The 14,324-nt window shown below is 40.4% G+C and overlaps 1 long non-coding RNA gene across 1 annotated transcript; it reads right to left on the reverse strand.

The window, feature by feature from the left end:
• Positions 1–909: 909 nt before the first annotated feature.
• Positions 910–13,336, reverse strand: LOC120401586. The gene is made up of 3 exons (XR_005596575.1): positions 13,001–13,336; positions 1,570–1,619; positions 910–1,034 (listed from the first exon to the last, which is right to left on the reverse strand). It is a non-coding gene; the product is annotated as an uncharacterized LOC120401586 (long non-coding RNA).
• Positions 13,337–14,324: the final 988 nt, after the last annotated feature.

Consider the following 14,324-nt stretch of genomic DNA (forward strand, 5'->3'; position numbering starts at 1 on the left):
CCTAATATTTTCCTATAAAATGTAACAGTGTGGGAGGTATAAATATGTACACTGGACACATAGGGCTGAATTTTCAAAATCACTTAGAGCCTGAAGTCTCGTTGAAAGTTGATGAGTCTTAGACCTTATCTACCCAAGAAAGCAGCACCAGTTTAATGTAAACCAGTTTAATGTAAGTTAAGTTAAACAGGTGTAAACTTCTGTATGGACACTTTTATTTTAGTTTAAAAATGGCTTCCTTCAATTGAATTTAAACATGATCCTAATTACCCTAATCTGCAATGAAATCAGTTTAGTTTAAACAGAAATAAGCAGAATTGTGCATCCTTTTGTACCAGTTTAAAAATCATACCTTTTGTTAAACTAGTGCAAATTCTCACACAGAGAAGGTCATAGGCTCCTACATAACTCAGGGGCTCTTGCAGATTTTAGCCATAAGCTACAGTATTTTCTACATAATCAGAAGATATTGCAATTACATTTCTGCTTGTCAACACTTCCATTTGCTATTAATGATGCTATAACTATGGCCGCAGGCAAGATTTGGCATGGAGTTGTAGAGTTCAGTGCTACAGAACATACACATGTACATGTGTGAGAGATTTTTTTTCTCTCTTAATTTTGATTGGTTAAAATAACATTATTACATGCCCTAACATCGTTTTGTTGTATTGCCTAGAAAAAAACCTAAACAATAACAGACCAAATAAGTCAATACTGTTGAGATATGCTGTGCTTGCAAAAAACAAGTTTATTAGGGCAACACCCAACTTTCATATTTAAACTCTTTTTATTAATTACATGAAATACGGTAAAACAAATCAGATATACTTTTTCATTCAGAACTGTGATCTGTTGAAACGTCTTTATTATTAATCAGTGTGTTTAGTTTGACAGCACTCTCAAGCCACAGTCAATACTCAGGCTCCATTGTGCTGACAACAGTAACAAAAATAAATAAATAAATAAATACATAGATAAACAAAAGGAGAGAGTAAAAGATGGTCCATGCCTCAATGCAATTTCAATCCAATCTAAGATAAGATAAAATGAAAAAGTGTAACAAATGAGAGGGAACAAGGAGGGAGGATGAGATTAATATCGATAACAATGGGTAGCTAGATAGGGTAGCTGTGGAATCCCCAAAACCCATTGCCATGAATGGCAGCATTTCCATTGGATGATTGGTTCACAGCCTATTTGGCCCTAAGCAGACCTACTCTGTAATATACATATTTGTACATTTATCCACCTTTTAACCTAACACAGTTGTTAGTCGCAGATTAGCATGCGGAGACTTATTTTGGTTTACATTTTTAGAGCTGCTGTTAATCACAGAAAAATCTTTCAAATGCACATATTACTTTGCTTCACCTACCATTAGTTACAGTGAGGGTACTATTCAGTGGCTACTACATTTTACTACATCCTGAGCACAACCATGTATAAGGTAAGTAAACCCTATAAACACTACAAACAGTATATAGAATCAGTGTCAACTAGTGGTTCAAGCAATGGATCATGAAGCAAGAAACATGTCTTCTGGTTTCCACTCCATGACTGACTTACTATGTGAATTTGGAAATATCTTTTCCCCTTCTGTGCCTCAAATTCACCATCTGTAAGAAAATTGGGATAATATTTACTCATGTTTTTAGGATTCTCTGAGAATTCTACAACATGCTAAATATTATTATTAATTATTAGTATTATTTTATGTATTATTTAGTAGTATGTACTGATAACATGCAGAGAGAGCATCTCCCCCACTGTCATTTCTGCATCATTCAAATATGAAAAGCAGATAGAGCAAGACTTCAAATGAGACTTGCAAGCCTGCCGGTGCACAAAGATCAACAGGAAACATAGTTAAAAGTGGATACTTTTCTGAAACTTAGAGATGGTGATAGCCCATTGGGGCCCCAAGCATGAATATCTCCCTCCAGTAATAATAATTAATAAAAAGTGAATGGGGGGCATTAAGCTGTTTACGGACCTAAGCAGCTGTTTAGTCTGCTTATGTCTAGTGCCAGCTCTGTCTGTAAGTAACAGCAACTTTGAAGATATACCTATATATTTTTTAAAAATATATTTCTGAACATCTCTAACTCTCAGTTAATAGCTTTGTTAGAGTTAATGAAAAATAGAACAAATTTTACAAATATTTAGTCATCTAAATATTCATTACCAGTTCAATGATATTTCCACGTACAAAATATATGGTACCAAAGATTGTTGTAATCATGTTCTTGCATTTTAAAAGCATAGTTATATTTTTGATTTTCATGTCTTACTGCAGTGTACATGAAATCAAAGATTTCTTTATCCTTTTAGAATGTTTTACCAGCATAACAGTAGCATGTTGGGGGTTGGAGGGAGAGTTAGATTGATAGCTTAAATTTCCTCATATCTTTATGTGGATAGCCTAAGCCTATTAAAAATTCTCCAAAATTGGAGCACTTAATGCAGAGAAACATGAAAGCAATTTCTAAAAACTTTACAACAGTCACGGTATTGGATTGTGTCAGAAGTCAGTATACTATTATTTTTCTGACTTTATTTGAGAGAAGATTTGTAATCATCACATCATCTATTAACATTGACTAAAAAGTTAAGGTTCTTTTCCCTCTTCCATCTCTCCTACAAGAAATGAAACACAGACACAAACAAATCCAAATAAGCAAACTCTTGTACAGGCAGGCAGATATGCAACAAGTTCTTTATCAATGTTGCTCTATAATTACATGATATGGTTGCAGGAGTAATTTACTAATGATTAGATTGTGATCTCATCTTACTCGGGTACACATCAGGGGAGTAAGTTTCTCCCCAATTCCTTTCCTCAGACTACCTGGATCTGGGTCTGGCATGGAGTGCAGCCTCTGCTTCCTAGATATTCCTCACTGTCAACAAGAGGGTGGGCTGTAGAATAGTTTGAGGCCTGGAAAATAACCCCTTCTTCCTGGCTAGAGTAGGTGGCTATGTGGGAGTAGGGGATAGGGCTGCCCTTGGACCAAAAGGGAACAATGCTGTCCTGGGGTCAAGAAGGCAAGGGAGGAATTGTGACTCTTCACATAGATCCTTCCTTGGGCTACTGCTGGGTGAAACAGTTATGCATTAGCCCTTACTCAGGACTAAACCTAAAGGCTAGAGCTAGTGATTGCTAAACAGCAAAGCAATAACAGTTCACAATCATTATGCAGATTGATGTTAAACTGGTTTCCCACAAAATGTTGGAGTAAGTAAATATCAAAATAAGCATAGTCTCATAAGATTAATAGCCTCAGGAAAATAACGCATTATATAAAACTGATGTTGCATATGGTATACAATATAAACATTGGGCCATATGTTTCAATGGCATGTGCATTAAAATCATGGGCATTTAACACTAAAACTGCCTTGAAATCTTGAACACAAGTTAAAACCTAATAAGTGGTATAACACAAAAAATAAGATTGTGCTGATGGTCGTCAAAAGATTATAAAGCAGAAATGAGTGTGTCCTGTGGAAATTAAAAAGGAAATCAGGGTCCAGCTATATTACTATGTATGATATCCTGGGAAAATTGTGTAACTAACTGAAGAAAAAAAAACATAGTAAATTACTACTGCCCTGGGTAGAAATCACCAGACATCTGCATTTTGATCTGGTATGATATCATCCCTTAAGTGGGTTCCTCAGCACACAAAAAGTAGTCTTCAAATGGTTTGTGTGTGTGTATGGTCTTCATCTCATACTGCAAGGGGGTTAGTCACATCTGCTCTGTAGTTATGAACGCCTTTGGTTCCCTGGTACAGATGTTTATCATGAGTCTAGTAGTGCCTTTTTCCTTGTCTTCTCTCATTCTCCTAAGTACCATGGTTTTGCATATTAATGGTCTTGGTTGGAGATATCAACTGGAGGTGCCAGCTCATTCATTTTTAAAGATGCAGGACTTATAATATATGCTTAGCATTAATTCTACTAGGTATCAAATGTGAATCATTTAAACTAATCTGTCAAAAAAATCAATAGTCCCCAAATGCTCCTCAACCTAACCATTATTAATTGTCTAGCTGTAACTCCTAACGGCTAAACTACAACTTTAGGAACAGCTCTGTGTTTGCTTATTTCTATGCACTCGGACACAAGGTGCAAGTAGCCTGCTCAGCAATATAACTGAGGTTTTTATTCCCTGACATGGGTATATAGTCTAAGACACAGAATAGCCTTAAATATGTAATCATGGTGAAGAGCGGAAATTCAGTGAAGAGGCAACGACTTTTTATCTGTTAAATATTAACTAGAAGAAATAAGATTTTCACACCTTTTAATGAATGGTACAGTAGTTACACCACATGAAAAGGTTTGGTGTGGCTCAGATAAGTATCCAGGAATTTTGAATAATTATTTGAACCTCTCTGGTCTATATTACAAGCTTGAAATCTCATGAGAACAGACTTCCTCTTCTGATTTCTCGGCCTTCCTGGTTTAATCATACCAGAAATATGGCACCAGAAACATACAATCATCAAGTTTATCCTTGGTACTTCTGCTTCTGTTGGGTTTCATAGCCAGGATATGCAGAGACCCACAAAAAATGTTAATGAAAATTATTCAGCTTGGGTCCATTTTGGACCCAGTTGAAAATCTATGTAGCTTTTTAGTTTAATAGTTAATGATTTGCCAACTGTACTTGTTACTAGGGATTTATAGAATGAATTTCAAACAGAAAAAGAATCATAGAATATGAAAACAGGAAAGATTTATTATGACACCTGCTGTAGTCCATTGCCAAAGAACTGATGTAAGCCTTTGCCCCAAACAAAATTCAAAATAAATCAAACATAAGTCTTTTTTTGAAGTGCCAAAATGTCTAGTCTTAAAACAATCAAAAATACAGCTTATATTAGTTCTTCCCATTCTGGGCTGGGGATAAGCAGTAAAACTGAAATAATCCAAAAAATTCTAATCCTACTAGAACAAAAAGGTTTATGCAGATGCTGATTCTGAGGGGATTGATAGCAGTGGGAGTTGTTGCATCCTCACAGGACTGAATCCAAAGTTCCCCCCTTGATTCTAGAGCACAGATAATTGGGTTAGACAGTTTAGGATGTGAACCCTTGTGAACCCAAACCTTTTGAGGTTCATCCATCATGTTTTGTAGTACTAGTGTATCACAAACAGATTCTGTTTGTCAGCAGGTGGGATTGAACCTGGGATCTCAATGCACGAGCCTTTACTGCAGAGATCGGCAACATCCCTCGGCCCATGCAGCTTCTTGCAGCCCCCATTGGCCTGGAGAGGTGAACTGCGGCCAGTGGGAGACATAGTCGGCTGAACCTGCAGACATGGCAGGTAAACAAACCGGTCCAGCCCGCCAGGGTGCTTACCCTGGCAGGCCACATGCCAAAGGTTGCCGATCCCTGCTCTACTGCATGAGCTAAAAGCCACATGGCTATTAGCTAAAGCTATAGAGCAGATTCATTAATCTCTCTCTCACTCACACTCTCTCTGTGGTCTCAGTGCTACTAGATGGGACAGAACACCACAGGAGGTGTGGGTTACATACTTCCCCCAGCTGAGGAAGTGTATCCTGAGCTTCAGAGACTTCCCAGTTGAAATCCTGGATGAGCCCCCACTTATAACATACCCTGGTTGTTGGTGGGTGGGATTGAACTTGGGACCTCTGGAGCTGAATGCATGAGCTAAAAGTCATATGGTGATCAGCTCTTTCTAAGTGGTCTTGGTGCCACTAGATGGGATAGAACACCACACCCAGGAGGTTGTGCTGGAAAGATGTTGTTTACATAGTGCCAAATCCTGTCACACTTACATTGAGTGTCACTTTATTCACCAGAAATCCTACTGAAATAAGTGGGACCCTTTATTGAGAAAGCTATGGGTGGACGTAGGAAACAACAACCAGAAAAGACATCTTGCAGTGGCCTACTACAATACTTAAGTATTACCTCTTTGTACACTGTTTCACATACCACTGCATATGCAGTGTTACTGTAGCTGTGTCGGTCCCAGGACATTAGAAAGATATTTGACTCCTTAATAACACTACATAGAGGAAATATAGTTGTATTTACCACTGGATCAGGCCCAGCATATATAATTATTAGTTGCCAGAAAAGCAGGCAAATCCTTATACACGTGAAGAAATATGAGTATGTCCCTTCTAACATTTCCTGGTTTATTTTTTATTTCTCTGTGGGGACACCTTTGAGCCACAGTGTTTTCAATCTACCAGATGAGTTTACTGCAGGTTCCAAGTAGGGCTGTTTTTATTGCTCTTCTGTCAATACAATAATGGAGAAATTAGAATTAAACTCATGTTTCAAAATTTTGATTGCTTCATATACCACTGTGTGTAATATTTGGGGACTTGGAAGATCAACTGGGGGTGTTCTCAGCTGATGTATTTGCTTGACAGATACAGGAAAGTGTTTCACATTTCTCAGCAGCAGAAAAAGTTACTGGCTCTAAGCTTTTTGCTAAATATTTATCTTGAACAGCAGACATGATATTTCCTAGGGATTGCTCTTTGGAGAATTTTTTATCTTACACTTCACATCAGAATTTCAAATTATATAAAATATGTGAAATAATTTTTGGCCTGGAAACTTTTTTATTGTTATTATTTTAGCACTTTTTGCTTGCTTAGTTCAGATTACAATTCCTTGACAACTGAACAAATAACTTCAAAAATGTATTGTACTGGTCAAATTAAAAGATAGTACATAAGCTGTTTGTGGGCCTGATCCTGCTTTCACTGGAGTCACTGGCAAAATTCTAACGTGACTGTGTCCTACATCAATTGGGCAACAAGAAAAAAAACAAACTTAAATGTGAACACTCTATTGATTCAGAACAAGAACTGTGTTCTTCCATATAGGATACACTGGGCCAAACTTCACCCTCATTTAAGAATATATGTTTCATTCAGAGGAATACTGAAAACAATGGGCTCTTGTGGAATGAGGACTTCTCTAAGCCAGCGTTTCTCAAACCTTAGCAACCCAAGGACCCCCATTTTTATTTAATTTTTCTCACGTCCCCTGCTCAGCCCCTGCCCCACTCCACTCCTTCCCCCAAGAGGTCCCAACCCCACCCCACCTCTTCCCAACCCTCTCTGCCCTTGCACCTCCTCTGCCCCACCTCTTTCTTCCCCTTCCTCTGAGTGCGCCCCATCCCCGCTCCTCCTCCTCCTTCCCAGAGCCTCCTGCATGCTGCTGAACAGCTGTACCCCAGCATGCAGGAGATGCTGGGAGGGAGAGGGAGGAATTGAGGGAGGGAGGAGGAGGAGTTAATCAGCAGGGTCCATGGACCCCCTAGAGTACTCCTGTGGACCCCCAGGGTCCGCAGACCCCAGTTTGAGAAATGCTGCTGTAAGTTATTAGTTTCCATTTTCCAAGGCTGACCCTCATTTTGCTATATTGTTATGTCATGTGTTTGCCACTTTAACCCCATATCTCTGTCATTGTAGTACGCATTACTCTGAGCATCTTCCCAGTTCTGGTAACCTTTTCTAATTAATGTAGGAAGGAAGCAAAAAAATCTAGAGACAATGTGTATCTCCACAAAGATTTAACATGCAAAAAGAATAATTGTAGAAGATACAAAGCACAATATGGTAGGATAACTGTTGGAAGTGTTATTACTGCCTATGCCAAGCTCCCAAGTAGAGAAGTGTGATATTTTCTCAGTTCCCTGTGGGTATCAGTGGAAATAGTGCCTTATGCTTGCCAAATGGCTTTATAAGATATCATATGTACTTCCAGGCAACTGCATAGGTAATGTGTTGCTAGAGTAGTATCACATTTGCAAAAAAAAAAAAAAATTGGAAATTAGAACCACTTTGGTTAGCTATTCTACCACTATTTATTGCTTGCTAAGGATCAACACTTTATTAAGCACTGAACAAGACAGGGTCCCTGCCCTGAAGAATGTAGAGTCTAAACAGATAGGCAACCAAAAATGTAGGAGGCCTCAGAGACCCAGAAGGGTGGCTCTGACTAAAAGCAGCTTTAATGATACATTTATTTCTTGATGTTGGATGAATGACTGTATTTTTTTTACTGATGGGTTTTAGCATTTGTGGGCATCAATAAAGAAGAATTCTGAGGAAGGATTTAAAAGAAGAATATTTTCAGTCATTCCACAGTTGTGATGTCAATCTCAGTGCCTTGAGATTAATTTATCACTTGGTAACCCTCTCAGAAAACAGTCTTGAAGTTGTGACAATACTAAGTAAAACCATGTCTGGCTATATAACATGCTATGGTAGCATAGAAGGATATTTCTATAGCTCTCTAAATAGAATTCAGGAGGGGAAAGTGCATATAAATAGATCAGTCTAATGGTGACAGGGACAGCTTTTCAAAACACATTTTAAATCAATGAAATATACATTTAGCTACTAGGAAAATACACACTTCTCATTCCTGAGGTAGACAGACAACTTGAAATCCTAACAAAGCAATAAAAGACTTAAGAAGAGTGATGGTAACATCCCTTAGGCCTCATCCCACTCCCAGTTTAGTCAGTTGGACTTTTGCCAGTTGCTGCAATGGGAGAGGGTTCAAGCCTCATGCCTTCTTCTAAAATAATTTCTCATATATGTCTTTAAATCTAAATACACCTAATACTATTACCTGTGTTTTGATTTTTTCTCATTGTTAATTAAAATCCCCCAATTAACTTAATTCTTTGGATTCCATTTCATTGAAAAGAAAAATTGAAAGCCTTCCACATGTCTCCAGACTGAGCATAGAAAGTGTCTAATTTCTTTAAGCAGGATGTAGCAGTTTAAAACAATTTACTGTAAAATGTATGGAAGTTGACAGGGCATACCATGTTTTTGGAAGAGGGGGAGTGCTATATGTTAAAAATGTAGACCTATTTAATGCTGACTTTGGTAGATGTAATGAGTACTTTAGGGCAGTGTTTAGGGCAGTGTGAGCCGCGATCGGCCGGAACTGTGATCGCGGCAGGTAAACAAACCGGCCCAGCCACCAGGGGCTTTACCTACACAAGCGGCGGCCCCAATTTGAGAAACTCTGCTTTAGGGCATTCTATATTTCTTCCCTGGACTAGAAGAGGAAGATTTGGCATTATACATTGGATGTTAATGGTGGCCTCTCTTATTACAAAACCAACAGAGTTTGAAAGAACCATGCTGATCACTCTAGGTTCCTGAATTTCCCTTAAAGAAATTCCATGCAGTATTTTGGAGAATCATATGTTTATAGATATATTTTTCACATATCATCTGTTATGTTTTGCAGTGTCCTGGGGTATATATAGCCCATGCTGGCCTGGCAACTAAGAAGTTAATGAAGTGACTATCAGACAGCTCTGATTGGCAACTTCACCACAGCTGGTAGAATAAAAGAGCTGAGGAGCAGATAAGTGGGGTTACTGCCAGAGGAGCAAACAGGCTAGAGAAGTGTCCTGCCAGTGAACTGGTGAGAAACCACAGAGAGACCAAACCAGGGTGACCAGACAGGGGGTGGTGGGTAATAGGAGCCTATATAAGAAAAAGACACAAAAATTGGGACTGTCCCTATAAAATTGGGACATCTGGTCACCCTAACCACACCCCAGAGAAGGGTGACTGGAACTACTGGATGAATAAAACCACAGAACCAAGAGAGGAACTCAGGGTACAGCAGGGAAATTGTTGAGGGTTGATTCTTCCTACCTGGTTGAAGAGCCTTGATCTGGAACCCAGTGGAGTGAGTGAGCCTGGGTTCCCCCACCAATCCCTCAACAGGGACTTAAGAACCAAAAGAGGTTTCCAGCTAGACCCTGCAAAGTATGATGAGAAACCCCATGCACTCCAGAGGCATTGAAACTAACACCCTTTATAATCCAGACTAGGACTACCATACAGACTCAAGGAAGAAGGGTTGACTGACTGCCCCACCGGACTGAGTTGACTCTGTGCCACAGTATTTCTGACCAAAGGGAGGCAGAGATGCATTAGCACACCAGCACACAGGTCCAAGTAGAATTTTTATTAAAACACGCAAGATATTAACATTTTATAAGCACTACCGGGTTCTGAGAGACCCAAGGATAACTAAGCAGCCAATGTGTAAAAAACAAAACAAACAAACAAAAAAAACACTAGTTATATATTTATTGGTGACTGCATAAGAGAGTACCGTACATATTTGTTCATAAACCAAATATTTTTGGTAAAAAAATGATGCAACAAAGAGAGGGGGTCGGCTTATAAATGGGTCAATATCAAAATTTGATTTTAAACTCTATGGAAGCATTTAAATGAATATCTAATACACTGTTTACCTAGAGCGCCTGCAGGCATGGAGCTCCGCGGCTCCCTGTGGCCATGGTTCACTGTTCCCAGCCAATGGGAGCTGCGGGAAGTGGTGTGCCACTTCCCGCAGCTCTCATTGGCTGGGAATGGCAAACCGCGGACACTAGGAGCTGAGGGGCTCCCTGCCTGTGAACGCTCCAAGTAAAGAAAATATCCAGGCCAGGAGCCAAAGTTTGCCAACCCCTGAAATATAAGGTCAGCTTATGAAAGGGTCATACAGCTTTTGCTATTTTTACCAAACCATCTTGGGGGGTTGGCTTATAAACGAACGGGCTAATGAATGAGTATATATCGTATATTTCTTTTAAAACTACTTTCCCCAAAACTCTAAATATATGTACAATTGCCTAAAGTATACAGTATACAAAGTCCCCAACCTAATATTACTTATTTACCCAACCAAATGAAGCCTCATTCCCAAAATATAAATTACTCAAGAAAATTGCAACTCCCTCACTTACCTCCTATCTCTCTACTAAAGCCTGGAAAGTAAACAAATCTGCCTTCTCTGTGATGTTCTTTCCATGTGAACCACTGCTTGATAAGTGGGCAGCCATATTCTGCACTAACTTAAGTTCCTGAATGATCTTCTGGTATATATAAAGGGCCTGATCAAAATCTCATTAAAGTCAATTACACTTGCACTAGAATATTAGACTTGTTTGTTTGGATTGTAACCAAGTCACAGCAGATTGTGTTTGGCTTCTAGTTAACCAGTCTGGTACTGCAGAAGCTGGCTTGGTGGATCTAATTACTGGTTGGTGAATCTAATTATAGAACCACCACCAGTTTTGGAGGATTGCCCGCCCTGTTTCTTGCAGTATGCCCTGAATGTGGCATTCTCAATATGGTCCATCCCAGAGAACTGGTCACAGACTGATCTCAAGATGACAAATGCATGAATGAAAATCTTACACCTTACTTGCAAAGTCATCTAGTAAAAGGTGAACCCAGGACAAGTACGGTTGAATTTGGAAAAGGTACTGATAATTTGGGTTGGTTGTTATCCTTATTTTGGGGGATTTTTTTTTCTTTTGTGAACACCCCCACGTCTTGTACATTTTCATATCCAGAATGTTTCCCGGGAACTCATGTACCCAAAAGGGAAATGGATCTTCTAATTCCCAAGCACTCTGCTAGAAATGTATCTGTGAGCCTCCCAGGAATAGCTTTAATAAACTTTGATCCTGAGTTCCCTGATGTGTTTTTGGATGCTGGAAATATATCCGTAAGCCTCCTACAAATAGCTTTAATAAACTGTGATCCTGAGTTCCCTGATGTGTGTTTTGATGCTGGCATTTCTTTCCTTTTGAGGCCAGGAGGAGAAACCCTCCAAGACATGCCAGTCTATTCTTTAAGCCTAAACAGAAGAGAACATGTATCTACTAAAAAGCATCAGTTCTTTCCCTCATGTTTTCTGCAATCTGTTTTTGAGGATAAGAAATAATTTAGTGACATACAATTCCTTCTCAATTGACTGGTTTAAAGATGATGGCTATATCTGCAATGTAATCTAAGGCAAGTCAGGTGGGATACATTTTGCAGAGACCTAAAGGATTATTTCCTAGTTAGATAACACCCAGGGGAATGCATTTTAGCAAAGTTTTCCTCTGAAGTCACTGCAAAATTGATAAATTGTTCATGTCAGATTTACAATGCTGTTAATGTCAGATTTCTGAGTCTTTGATGCTGTGGAATTCTCTACTGCCTTTTCACTGTCTAAATTAATACTAGCCTAAATTCTTAAGTACAGAAATGTGAAATACATTGGCATATTAAAGAGTGACAGAGTATTTGTCTGTTTAAAGATTTATAAATAGATGACTATTTAAATTGTACAACCATATACTATAAGCATCAAAACAGTAACACACTGTGATAGAAAACCTCATGCAGTTCCTAATACAGTATATCTTTACAGTTGAAAATATCCTCATTACCCATCCATCAACTCTAGTGAAGTTATGAAACTTCATTTCACCAGCGGCCTTGACATTACATTTCTCACTATTTGTTCTGCTTGTCAGCACTTTTTGTCATTAATAGACAGGCACTCAGGTCCAAAATCCCAATTTTTGTCTTAAAAGAGATATTTTTTCACATTCAGTCATCTACTCAGATAGCCCATAATATGTTTGTGGGTATACAGCCAAATCAAGGTAATAGACTCTGTTGGGTCTGACTTGAAGAATGGCATTGGCGATTGAGGCCATCACTGTTTGATTTTAGTCTGTCAAAATCTGATTTTTACTGCCTCTGAAAAATTATTGGAACTTCTGTTTGGTTTACAGAACACTGCTGAAGAAGCAATGCCTATTAATGTGCTTTATGAATAAAAACCGATTACAGGGCTGTTTTTATTGGAATTCAGGTGAAATAACAGCTTTTTTTTTTTAAACTGTGAACTTGGTCTAAAGCTGTCCAAGGGAGGCAGTCAGCGTTCTGTGTTCAGCTGAACCATTACAGAACGGTGGTGTCTGCATAAAAAATATAGCCAGAAAAAATTGATTGTCTTTTTTTGCTAAGATAAATAAAAACCTGTGCAGCTTAGTGAAATAGAAACATTTCTGCATGTGTTTAGGTGTGACTGTCAGCTAAGTTATGCCTAAAGGTTAAAATCTACTGAGTGCATCATTTTTTTTAAATGTTACCTGAATAAATTACCTCAAATAGGTAGACTTTGAGAAAGAGACCAGAGGCAAAGAGCACACTCCATGCTCCCTGGGTTGGCACTCCAGCTACTCCCCAAGAGTTCTGGACAGAAGTATCCCCTGTGAAGACACAATGGGTGAAATCCTGGTCCCATTGTAAATGGCATAACTTCCAGGATTTCATCCAATGCTTTCAGTAGTTCCACTTGGGTGGTGCGGTTCATAGCATCTCCAAGGCAGACCTGTCTCTAATGGGGCCATTTGGCAAGATGGCAGAGATGAGCAGATATGATATGTCACATTTACTTGGAAAAAGTACACAAATAGTTGCAACCTTCTTCTCCCTTGAGAGATGAGGAGATGAAAGGGTGCTGGGGAGGAGAGGGTAATATTCTAAAAGAAAACAAATTACAATGTGAGAATGAGAACCTTGAAAATGTGTAAAATGATGCCTGTCTGAATCAGCAGAGAGCCTGAAACAATGTCTCTAAGACAGATGTGGGCAAACTATGTCCTGCGGGCCAAATCCAGCCCACAGGACTGTCCTGCCCGGCCTCTGAGCTCCCAATGGGGGAGCCTAGTCCTCAGCCCCTCCACCCCTGCCCCGCAGCCAGGCCGCCGCACGGGCCGCGCTCTGGCCCGCCACTCTCACTGGGCAGCATGGGGAGCGCAGCTGGCTCTAGCCGGGTGTCACGGCTGTGAACTCCTGCTGCTGGTAAGGGGGCGGTTAGCAAGGGGGTTGGGTAAGGGAGCGGAGGTCCTGGGGGCAGTCAGGGAAGAGGGGGTGGTTGGATGGGGTGGAGGTTCTGTGGGGGCGGTCAGGGGATGGGAAACAGGGAGGGTTGGGAGTGGGAATCCCGGGTGGCCTGTCAGGGGGCAGGGATGTGGATAGGGGTCGGGAGGGCAGTCAGGGGACAGGGAGCAGGGGGTGTTAGATAGGGGGTGGGATCCCAGTGGGAGAGTTGGGGTGGGGGTCCCAGGAGGGAGTGGTCAGGGGACAAGGAGCAGAGGGTGGTTGGATAGGGGGTGGGAGTCCCGGGGGGGCTGTCAGGGAGCGAGGGTGTGGATAGGGGTTGGGAGGGCAGTCAGGAGACAGGGAGCAGTGAGGTTGGATAGGGGGCAGGGGGTCCCAGGAGGGGGCGGTCAGGGGACAAGGAGAAGGGGGGTTGGATGGATTGGAGATTCTGAAGGGGGGCAGTCAGGGGGCAGGAAGTGGGAGGGGGCGGATAGGGGACGGGGGCCAGGATGTTTGGGGACGAACAGCCTTCCCTACCTGGCCCTCCATATAGTTGCACAACCCCAATGTGGCCCTCGGGCCAAAAAGTTTGCCCACCCCT

Source organism: Mauremys reevesii, linkage group 3 (genome assembly GCF_016161935.1).
Source record: "Mauremys reevesii isolate NIE-2019 linkage group 3, ASM1616193v1, whole genome shotgun sequence".
In the NCBI taxonomy this organism is placed as follows: Eukaryota; Metazoa; Chordata; order Testudines; family Geoemydidae; genus Mauremys; species Mauremys reevesii.